General features: G+C 35.8%; 1 pseudogene; it reads right to left on the bottom strand.

Moving 5' to 3' along the window:
- Positions 1-2,451: 2,451 nt before the first annotated feature.
- Positions 2,452-3,164, bottom strand: LOC122894511 (annotated as a pseudogene).
- Positions 3,165-12,319: the final 9,155 nt, after the last annotated feature.

The following is a 12,319-nucleotide window of genomic DNA, read 5'->3' as shown; positions in this document are numbered from 1 at the left end:
TGCATATTAGTCAGTTGCGTATAGCATCAGTGCTCATTACATCAACTGCCTCCTTAATGTCCATCTTCGAATTATTCTGTCCCCTCCCCAACTCTCCTCACTTCAGGAACCCTCAGCTTGTTTCTTATAGTTAGGAGTCTCTTATGGTATTTGCCTCACTTTTAAAACAGAAAGTGACTGTGAGTTGATTCCAACCTACTGTTGAATAATGTTTGCAGTTAGTTCTCCCCTGAAAAATTTGGAGCTATTTTTTGTTTCCTGGAGAAAACTACAGGTTATTAGTGAAATTTCTGATACTACTGGCTTCAAGTTGTTCTCTGTCAGCTGCCTCATAGACATGCTGTCCTTCATTTATGCAGATGGCACAGATGACCCACTATCAGTAGGATATTGCATCAATTAATGGCACATAATTGAGAAATAACAGATTGGGGTTAAGGGTGCCGTCCGTGAGTAGAGAGAAAAGTTTTCCCAGTCAGGAGTATACTGGCCCATATGGAAATTAAATATGTGACCTTGACATTAATACCACCAGGATCTAATTGAGTTAACCATCTCTGTCACACAATGTCGTATAAATAACTAATATTCTTGTCATTATCACCCCATGATATCTGTTAATGTTATAAATCTCTAAGTTTCACTATTCAAATAATATTGTTTCCATGATGACATTTCTTTTTTTTTCCAATTTATTTATTTTCAGAAAAACAGTATTCATTATTTTTTCATCACACCCAGTGCTCCATGCAAGCTGTGCCCTCTATAATACCCACCACCTGGTACCCCAACCTCCCACCCCCCCCACCACTTCAAACCCCTCAGATTGTTTTTCAGAGTCCATAGTCTCTCATGGTTCACCTCCCCTTCCAATTTACCCAAAAGCACATACCCTCCCCAATGTCCATAACCCTACCCCCCCTTCTCCCAACCCCCCTCCCCCCAGCAACCCACAGTTTGTTTCGTGAGATTAAGAGTCACTTATGGTTTGTCTCCCTCCCTATCCCATCTTCATGATGACATTTCTGATGATACACTTTTCTTCCCACGTAGTACAGACTTAGCAATCTCCTGGAACCACTTTAAACTTTTTAAACTCATAATTATTAAATACCACTTTAAATTAAAATTTGTAATTTAAGCTGACTGCCTAAAAGACAATTATAGAAAGCATTTCTAAATTCTACCTCATACAACATAATGCATAATACTTGCTTGTTAATAAAATAATAGCTATCACATGTTGGGTTTTAAGGAGGCTTGACATTATTGTCTTCTCCATGAAGTTCAGGAAGCAAATGAGAAATAAAATATAGGAGTCACTACTAATCTTCCCACATGCGGTGATCAGGCCAAAATGCATTTTTTTCTATAGGCAGGGCAATTCAAAAGAGAGAGAATCTAGAAAAGGCAGAAACAAAGAAACTGAGTTTCTTTATTCACCCTAACCAAATAGGATTGAGGGATGAGGAAAAAAGATTCAGGAGATTTCTTTTCCTCAATTCCCTTGGCAGGGATACCTGGAGGATGGAAGGTCTCCCACTCCAAACACCATACTTACCTTTTCATAGCAAGTATACAGCATGTTTGATAATATGCTAAGCTGTTTACATGAGTGGCCTCACATTATCTTCCAGGTATGTTGTGAGTCAGGCATTATTATCTGCAAGAATAGAAGAGAGATCAGAGGCCCAAAGAAGTCAGTTAACTTCTCAAATATTAAGTGAGAGATCATGATTTTAAATTCAGGATTCTGATTCCAAAGCCTATATTCTTTGTTTCTATAATTTTCTGCAAATAAATTATTACATATAATAGTAGCAGCCAGATTCTGGCTGATGGGGTAAAAATATTTCTTCTTTTTGAATGACTTTGTAACTTTAGATCTGTAGAAATATGTTCAAAGCTGCTAATAAGCTTTTAAATGCAATTCAGTTCCCTGTCCCTATCCCTAATACCCTTCCATTTTTTGCCACTTTTTCACATTAAGAGATCCAGAGTCAGGGACGCCTGGGTGGCTCAGTTGGTTAAGCAGCTGCCTTTGGCTCAGGTCATGATCCCAGGGTCCTGGGATCGAGTCCCACATCGGGCTCCTTGCTCAGCAGGGAGCCTGCTTCTCCCTCTGCCTCTGCCTACCTCTCTGTCTGCCTCTGCTCGCTTGCTCGCTCTCTCTCCCTCTGTCTCTGACAAATAAATAAAATCTTTAAAAAGAGAGAGAGAGAGAGAGATCCAGAGACAAATCTAGGAAGCATGTTTTAGAGAAAATAAGCTCATCCCTCCACCGTTCAGTATTGCTTCAAATACTTACTCTACATACATTATAGATGCAAATGTTACTATCTATCCATCATCTGTCTATCTACCTATCTATCTTCATGAAGTTGCAGCCTTTGTTTTCTTTTTTTGGTGTCTAATCTTATTTGTTACACTTAGAAAGTCTAATATTTGAACTCAGATTAGAGACAGAGCTCTCAGAGAGGACAGCCTCCATCTCTTGGCAATCTGTTCCTGGAGTTTTCTTTGGTCTTCATTCTCTTGGCCAAAAGTTTAACATGTTCTGCAACGTCTTCCTTATTTTTCTTGGTACATTGTTTCCTCAGAGTAACACACCAGTGTTTGTGCTGGAGGACAGGGGGAAGTAATAGGATGCTGAATTTTCTGTGCTTTGGTTCTCAGTTTCTTATCTTCTTTGTTTAGGGGCTTTCTCACAAAGTGCTTGGGAGACATCATCTGCTTTACAGGAATTGAAAAGTTTGCAGATTCTGCTAGCTCTTTGGGGGCCCAGGTGTTGAACCACAGTAGTATCAGTGAGTTCAGGAATATCCTTCTCTTTCACAATGACCAAGTTGAGAACACTGAGATTGGCATCCACAATATAACCTCAAACACATTTGCACTTTTTTCTCCAGTCCTCCTTGGTAAGGAATGCCCCTTACTCAGCAGCAGGTAGACACAGTCATGGGTCTAGACAACCAGGTTCATGGGGAAGACTTGTTATTGCCACCATTGATTTGGACTATGTAACCCTTCCATTCTTCACCCAGAGCACCAGTAGCAACTTTTGTGGCCATATGTTTCTCATAAAAGGTACAAAGTGTGCATTCACTATCCATTTCAAAGAGTTTCTCACAGCCATTAGCTGGAAAAGAAATGCTCAGCTTCATCCTAAAGGAGCCTACTGCCTCCCAGGTGCCACGCAAAAGAACGAGCTGTAGTACTGACACATACCTTTGGCAAGAGCTTACCTTTTTGATCAATTAACTCTGTTCAATACTTGTGACTTTACTGGTATCCATTTGACTGGTAATTTGACCAATCTAGAGTTTCTTCGATAACTTCAGTCTAAAAAGTCTGTGCTTAGGTAATACTGCCTTTGGTTTTTCAATTAAAGTTGTGTTTTTTATATGTCCCACATATGTTGACTGATCATGAATTTCCACGTGGTGAAAATTAACTTGAACACATAATGCAACTTACTTTTATTTTTTGAAAATTATATGTATTTTATATCTTCCTGAACTCTTTCAGCTATTTCCTCTGTCTTAAAAAGCCTCCCCTTTTTGCAGGTCCATGAAACTCCTACTCTTTATTAAAGTCTCAAATATTAAGCTACTCAGTAAAGATTTTTAACTTCTTTCTCTACTTCATATTGTATCCCCTTCCATCTTCAGTACTTCTGTGTAATACTGAATTTGCACTTGTTTCTATTATTTTAACTGTGTACTAAAAGGAAGAGATTGCATATAAATTACTTCCCTATACCTTTATTCTAGTTATTTATTGACATAAATTACTCATAAAACATATTTATAAATTAAATATTATTATAAACTTACTCAAATCTATCATTCACTTAAACATTATTGCACTATTTTATCAAATATAATATTTACCCAAGAAAGTACACAAAAAATTGCCTAATTTTAGTACAGTAGTCCACACCAAACTTTAGTAAATTATATATTTCTTAAATTATAGTTGCTTTCTCTTTTTTCTCTGTTACAGACAGAATAATCATGTGTTGTTGTTGTTTTAAATATTTTATTTATTTATTTGTCAGAGAGAGAGAGGAGCAAGAGTGAGCACAGGCAGACAGAATGGCAGGCAGAGGCAGAGGGAGAAGCAGGCTCCCGGCCGAGCAAGGAGCCCGATGTGGGACTCCATCCCAGGACCCTGGTATCATGACCTGAGGCGAAGGCAGCTGCTCAACCAACTGAGCCACCCAGGTGTCCCACAATAATCATGTGTTGTTAAGAAAGCTTCTGATTTTTACAAATGAAGTGTACCCTCTCTTCCATCATCAGCAAAGTAATATTTGATCCAGTGTCTTCCTTTTCCTTTAGCTACTGTGTACTCCACATCAGAAGTTTTATTATCATCTTTTTAGTCTCTCAACACCAGATTTTTTTAACCTATGGAAAATGAGGTAGTGAGTCATGTAGGTATCTCACCATCTCAAATATTTAATTAATAGTTCTCAACAAGCTGTTTCCTCAATGCTTTATTTTCACAACTGCATAACCATTCATTATGTTTCTCTATGGATTTTAATCCTCTTGTAACCTACTCTTTTCTAAATGTGACATTGCATAAATATCATAATTTACTTTCTTTTATTATTTATCCCTGTAAAGAAGATTTCAATCCATTTTATTATTCTTTCTATTTTAAGTCTATTAATCTTTCTCACCATAATTACATGGTGATATAATATGAAGAAAAATGCAGTACAGTGTAGACCTGACTAGCTCATGCATTTTCATTGTTTTCTAGGAGAACTTTGCAAAGTGATTCCTTTGCTTTATCTCTTTGTCACCCTTTTTTCCATCATAGGGAGATGATTCCCAAATTTATGTGAATCCAGGTCAGTCCAGGTACTTGATGATTCTGCATTCTGCATGATTGCACCCTGAAAGGTACTTCTTAAAGAAGACTGGAGTAAGTCGAAACAATATATATATTTGTATTTTTCATCTCTGATGATACTGCTTTTATAAAAACTCTGATCAACATTTGGAAAGTGCAGCTTAGAAAATTATGGATTATAGTTCATAACTTGGAAAAATTCTTGCCATGTCCTGGTGATTGATTATACTCAAAAACAAGGTAAGTTTCTATTGTTTCCCCAAACACTGTGGTAGTCCTAGTCAGAAGGTGTCCTCTGTTAAAAAGCTATTGTGCATTGAATTCTGCTCTATTCTGCATGTATAACCGTAAGTCAATTCTGTGCAATCTCAACCTCAAGAGAGCGCAAATATTTTTCTGGGTTATTGAGGTGGGATTGTATTTTATAAGATTTTCCAAAAGGTGATATACCATTCAGTGGGTAGCAAATAGAACTATTTATTTGTCACTTTCAAGATATATTTACATGTATGTGTATGAGTCTATGTATGTGTGTATATACTTACATATAATTTTACTATATGTAAGGTAATTCAGTACCTACTACTTTAGTAACACATAGTTGTTATGAGTGGGTTTTTTTCAAATCAGACTCCCTATATTTCTCTCTGTTCTGCTGCTTATGAAATTTGTAACCTTGAGCAATTCCTAGGTCTGTAAGCCATTTTCTTAATCTTTAAAATGCAGAAAACAATATCTTCCTAGTGTTGTTATAAACATTTCATGAGATAATGCAGGTAAAGCAAACCTTCAGACACTGTTAGGATAATATGACAGGCAGAGGGGACATAAAGATAAAAGCATACAATTTCTATCTTCCATGACTTAAATCTAGATCTACTTACATAAACTGAAAAGAAAGAAGTTAGAGGTATATCTTAGGATAAATAAATAAATCATATAATTGATAAGAGATGACAATATTTAAACCTCTTTTCATGTGCTAACTGTTTAATAGTCTTCCCCTTAAATACCTTTCATTTAATACAAGCATTTTATTAGCAAAGCATGTAAATTCGTAAAGTTTTCAAAAGTCAAAAGTTTGAAGGCTATCAGCACCACTGACTTAAATGTAAGAAATATTCACATGAAAGTTTTTGTGCTATTTACATCCTAGGTATGTTAGCTTTTAATATCCTTTATCATGTTCTATAAAGATATGGTACTTAATAGAGAAATAGGTTGATGTCAGTGTATTGAGGATTGAATTTCTGGCAAATTCCTCAAAGGCAGAACTTGACGAGGAATGAGAGAGTCATAAGAATATGCACTTTGTTGTATTGACTGGCTTGCTAAGCCAGATGGGGAAAGATGGGAAAAAATGAGAACATGACATTATGCCCAAGCCCAGTTCAGTAATGAAGAGGAAAACCTTGTCAGTGACACAAACCAGATAAAAGCAATGAAATTAGGTGGTTCTGTAAGAAGAGGATTTGTATTTCCCAAAATCTTTTTCTGACAGTCTGCAACGAGTTGGGTAAGCTTTTTATAAAAATCATAGCCTGTCCTTCTCAGTATTTCATGAGCCCTTTCCTAGTAGGGTTAGGAAATTTGTGAGCAGATACAACCATTTTATAGGTAAACACACACACACACACACACACACACACACACAAAGCATGACAACTTTCTTGCATTTCAAATTCTTATGAATTTCATGCTTTTGAGCACAGATTTCTTCTCTTCTGAAGACTTGTGACTAAAGGACAATTGTACAGTGTTTCCCAATGGCATCTGGCCTTTCCCAGTTGTCCCTCATATAAGGATACTTATCAGGGTGCTGGGTGACTCAGTGGGTTAAAGCCTTTGCCCTTGGCTCAGGTGGTAATCCCAGGGTTCTGAGATCGGGCACTGCATAGGGCTCTCTGCTGGGTGGGGAGCCTGCTTCCCCTCCCCCTCCCCCGCCTGCCTCTCTGCCTATTTATGATCTCTGTCTGTCAAGTAAATAAATAAAATCTTTAAAAAAAAAAAAAGGATACTTATCATGCAGTGGGTAAGAAGTGGTAGAAAGTACTTTATTTATTGGCTTTTTACATATAATTCAAGATTTAGGTATATGCTTCTAATGATTATGTTTAATAATAGTTAAAATGATTTGCTATTTAGAGTAGGTCTATCCATTCACTATATCTTTTGTATTATTTCACAATGAAAAGAACTTTTAGGAACCTAGAATTGTAATATTAAGAGAGCTGATGACTGGGGCACCTGGGTGGCTCAATGGGTTAAAGCCTCTGCCTTTGGCTCAGGTCATGATCCCAGAGTCCTGGGATTGAGCCCCGCATCGGGATCTCTGCTCGGTGGGGAGCCTGCTTCCCCCTGCCCCCTGCCTGCCTCTCTGCCTGCTTGTGATCTTTTTCTGTCAAATAAATAAAATCTTTAAAAAAACAAAAAACAAACAAACAAAAAAAGAAAAGTGATTGTTTTCTTCTCAGCCCTGTCATTTCGTGATGAGAATAAATTCCTTTGAATTTAAGGAATTTGAGCATCCTATCATGTAATGCTTTGAAGTAAAAACCAGGAAGTCCCAATTTTTGTTAAGTAATGATCTGTTGGTGATAATATGTTATACATACTTCTTAGATTCTGCAATCCATTCTTGGGAAGTTAGCAATCTACAGCCTCTCACAAAGAGAAATGTGAAATACAAGAAGACATTGATTCCCTAGGTTTTGAGGACATTTAGTAATTAGCTATAGGTATAACCTCAAAGTATATTGCCAGGAAGCCCAATGTATAGTGTCTGAAAAGTATTCCTAGTAAAGCTTGTTCAGGAGCTTTCCTGTAAAGTGTTATTTATCTCCTTTCAGTAATCATAGACTCCTCATGGTGTCATGGTAACAAAAAGCAAAGAAATACCTGTCTTGAGTAACTTAGGAGCTTTAATTCCCATTGACATTAAAAGAACTGTTGTTTTGACTGTTCAAATACTTCACATAGAATTATAACATCTGTACTCTATGACAAGGAAGCAAAAAATAGGTTTTCATTGTAAAAAATTACAATTATTGAAACTATATTATATGTGACAAAATGGTAGACTTCTGTTTCTTGTTCTAAATGGCGAATATAACTGTATTATTTGTGCATCCTTCTTTTTAGGTTATGTGAATGTGGATAATACTTTGTTTGAGGTTGAAAGAATACCATCATCACAGATCTAGGTGAAAAGTCATTTCAGATATGGAGGAGTACTTTTAAGTGGGTGGTGGTAATACAAGTTGCAGATTACAGATATGGAAAATCTTGTGAGGATTATTCTCTAGGTTGTGGAAATCCAAGTCTTTGGTATGGCCCTAATATGAGGAGAATGCTGGAGTACTAAGCACACTAACAGAATAATAAAAGGGTGTGGGAGTTGAAGGTAGACTTAATAGAGACATTGAAGGAGGGGTATGGGTACCAAACAGTTGTTACTGACCAACCCAATCTGATTTTCAGTGAGCATTATTTATTCTAAATTTGAGTAGACGATGAACAGAAACTGATTATCTTCTGTGCTGGGCATAGGAATTACGATTATAGAAAATTCTAAACTTCAGAGTGGGAATCTGATTAAATTTGAGGGGAAATGCCAAAGTCCAAGAAAGTAAATTGGAGCTAACATAATAGAAAAGTCATTTACTTTCAGATGGGTTGTACAAATATGATAAATACCATATTATAATAAGCACGACCATCTTTTCTCATGGGTTTGGCACACATGTCTACTCATTCAAGGTTATCTTTCTATCCATAATATATATCACTTTAGTTACCAAGGGAAGGAAACTGTTGCTTGGCCTTGCTTTGCACAGTATACAATATAACATTATGGAAATATGTATTCTCCCCTAAATGAGAGAACTTTTAGCATGAATGAGGTATCAGATGTGGTAGAAGATGCATTTTTGGTTTGCTTTCTGGTACAGGTTTTAAACTGTTTCCGCTTCTTTGTTAGCTTTTTCCAGTCTTTTTGTAAATCCAAAAACCTTGAGTCAATTTCTCAAAGTTACATTTCCATCTTTTCAATAACTTGTTATGTAAATTTGGTAATTCATCTCTTTGTGATTCCCTTCTTCATCCTAGAAGAGAAATAATAACTGTCACTCACTTCCATTCTTACTGACATTGTAAAGAATTAATTATTAATGACTACAAAGCACTTCCCAAACAGAAAGCAATAGATGTTCTTTAAAATAAGTCTATTTCATAATATAATATATACTGCCTATTTGTATTTGGTAGAAATGTTCATTTATTTATGATTCATTTTAAAGAAAATAAAATATTTTTACAGGGAAAAAATAAATATCATCACCAAAGAAATAGTTAAAAGCTTCCAGCTAGAGTATTCATTTTGATCCCTTTGTGTATAGACTATATGCAACAGTCCATACTTTCATTTAGTGATTTTCATAACATTGACACATAAATAAAAGGAGTTAGAACTCATATCTTGTGCGTATTTGACAAGCTCTAACAGAATTGTTTGCAAAATTTTATTGAAATCCCTGGTTTCATTTATCTTTGTTAGCACAAGCCCCAGAAATCAGTGGTATGGAATTCTTGTATAATTTAGCTCTAAGAGAATTAAGTGTGCAGGTGTCCAGAGAATAGCCTATTTTTCTAAGTAAATAAAATCTTTTGGAAGAAAATATATTATTTTTATTACCTTATGAAAGAATATTCAATTGGTTTGATTCATTTCTAAAAGAACAAACAAAAAATATATTGTCAAGAAGGAGATGAGAAACCAAGAAACAAAAATGCAATTAGCTGCTAGTAATCTCACACACTTGAAATAGTATAACAAGCTAAAATTGCTTGAACAACTACAACAAAGAGTGTTAGAGCTACAGTGCTTCTTAAGGTTGCTATATTAAACAAGGGCATGTGCACATTTAAGCTGTATTTCAAAGATTTTGATCTGTGAGCACTTTTCTCCTTGCTGTGCACTATCACAGATTCATCAGACAAACATTCAGACTTTGGAAAGTGGAGGGAAACTTAGGAAAGATAGTCCTTGTAAAAACTTCAAGTGTTTCTCTTTCCACTTGTTAGGCTGGGCCTCATGTAAACTTTCCTAGATAAATGAGTTTCAAGTGCATTTTGAAAGGTCTGTACAAAAGAAATTTAGTACTTTCCGTTTTAATGGCTTGCAGTCCTGATGGAAGTTCTTTTTTTTAGCCAACCTAAACACTTTATACAACATTTCAAGCTCACTTATTCTTGTTCTGCCCTCAGTGGCATCAGAGTACCGATCAGCACCTTCTATGTAATAATCCTTCATGTAATTGAAAACCAACTTGTTTCCCCAGCCTATTTTCCAACTTAAATAATATTAGTTCCCTTAACCTTTCCTCTGAGATTCTATTTTCCAAGCTATTAATCATGTTTATTGCTTGTCCTTAAACCTTCTTCAAGTTTTCCAAGGTCTTTTTAACTTAGTGAGTCCAGGCTTACACACAGCACTTGATTATGCCAGGAGAATTACTTCTCACGTCCTAAGCATTGTTCTTCCGATTCTGTGTCCAGGGAGTTCGAATTACTAATGCACCTTTGAAATGTGGCTCTTACACTGTTGTTGCCACTGTTATTGCCTTAATAACACCAAATCCATCTTCTCCCATAGAATGATTAAGAATTTACCTCAATTATACCACATCTGTCTTTGTTTAATTCTGAACCTTTCTGGTTGCAAAACATTTTTTATATTTCTTGTTTGAAGTGGGGTCATCCTGCTCACCTTACCTAACTTGGTATTTGCTTGTTTGTTTGTTGTTTTTCCCAAATTATATGTGTCTGAGAATTTAAGATACACATATAATTTTCTATCAGCAGAGGCACTGTTATCAGAATTAAATTTTTTTTTAATATTTCATTTATTTATTTGACAGAGAGAGATCACAAGTAGGCAGAGAGGCAGGCAGAGAAAGAGAGGAGGAAGCAGGCTCCCTGCTGAGCAGAGAGCCCGATATGGGACTCGATCCCAGGACCCTGAGATCATGACCTGAGCCGAAGGCAGTGGCTTAACCCACTGAGCCACCCAGGTGCCCCTGTTATCAGAATTAAAGCAGACTAACATTTCTTTATTTGGAAGTATTCTGCTTCATATGTCTTTCAGATTTTATGTGTGACTCACTTTAACACGAAATAAAATTTAAAACAAGGACACATATTCCTTGAATAAAAATCACCAAAATGCTTTTCACTCCTGAAATCATCATTGCTACTTTCCACAAAACTATTTCCTACAAATTTCTTAGTTGTATTTCACCCTTTCTACAAATTTCTTGGTTATATTTAGATTTTCTCCACTTCCACAATGAAACATATTTGCCTCCCATTAATACTTATAGTCCTCAGCACATTGATTCCAATCTTTCTTATATTCGCCTCTCTATTTTTTTCCATACAGAGCAATGGGAAATATAATTACATTTCATTTCCATCCTATATGATTTCCTTCATGCGATTCTGCAGATTTTTTTTTTACTATGCCTCACTTTCCAGTTTTCAGTCATTTTCATTTGCTATAATAAAATATACATACATTAAACCAATATGCAGAAAATGATTTTTTCTCTATCAATATTTTTTAAAAGCTAAGGAGACCAGCCATGCATTTTACAAATGCATCTACATAATGCAATGCATCATTTAAAAATGAGCCATATATTGTTAAATTTGTCTATAACTACCTAATTCCGAAACTAGTTTAAAACCCATTTGCTTGCAGCAAAAAAAAAAAAGTTATCACCTTGTGAAAACAGAAGTGTTAAAATAATGAGGTATGGTTTCTTCCTTGCTGTGGACAAAAATGTACTGAGATTCTGATTCCTTAAGCTAAGATTCTATTTTCCTTAAGAAGAAATAGATTAAACATTTTATTGTTTATTCCTCACATTTTTTTTTAATTTCAAACAATTCAACTCTTTGGAATTTATGTAAACTAGAGATTCCTCTGAGTCTCTCTGCAATTCTGCTGAATGTTCTTACTTGGACTTTAGATCACAGATTGATCCTTTCTTTATGTGACTGTTGTTTAGAGCATTTTGCCTTAGCTTGATTTCTAAGAATTTGTAAGGTATATTAAATTCTTTTTATTTTATTTTATTTACATATTTGACAGACAGAGATCACAAGTAGGCAGAGAGGCAGAGAGAGAGAGGAGAGGAGAGGAGGAAGCAGGCTCCCCACTGAAGGAAGAGTTCCATGCAGGGCTCGATTCCAGGACCCTGGGACTATGACCTGAGCCGAAGTTAGAGGCTTTTACCCACTGAGCCACCCAGGCACCCCAGTTATATGAAATTCTTAAAACCTAAATACAGGTGAAATTGTATGCCACAACACACTTGTTCATTTAATCTTCACAATAATTGTTGACATGAGGTGCTTATGCATAGTGTTTATTTATTTATTTATTTGACAG

Source organism: Neovison vison, chromosome 13, assembly GCF_020171115.1.
Source record: "Neovison vison isolate M4711 chromosome 13, ASM_NN_V1, whole genome shotgun sequence".
NCBI lineage: Eukaryota > Metazoa > Chordata > Mammalia > Carnivora > Mustelidae > Neogale > Neogale vison.
Note: the sequence above shows the minus strand (reverse complement) of the source record. Positions and strands in the feature narration are given on the sequence as shown.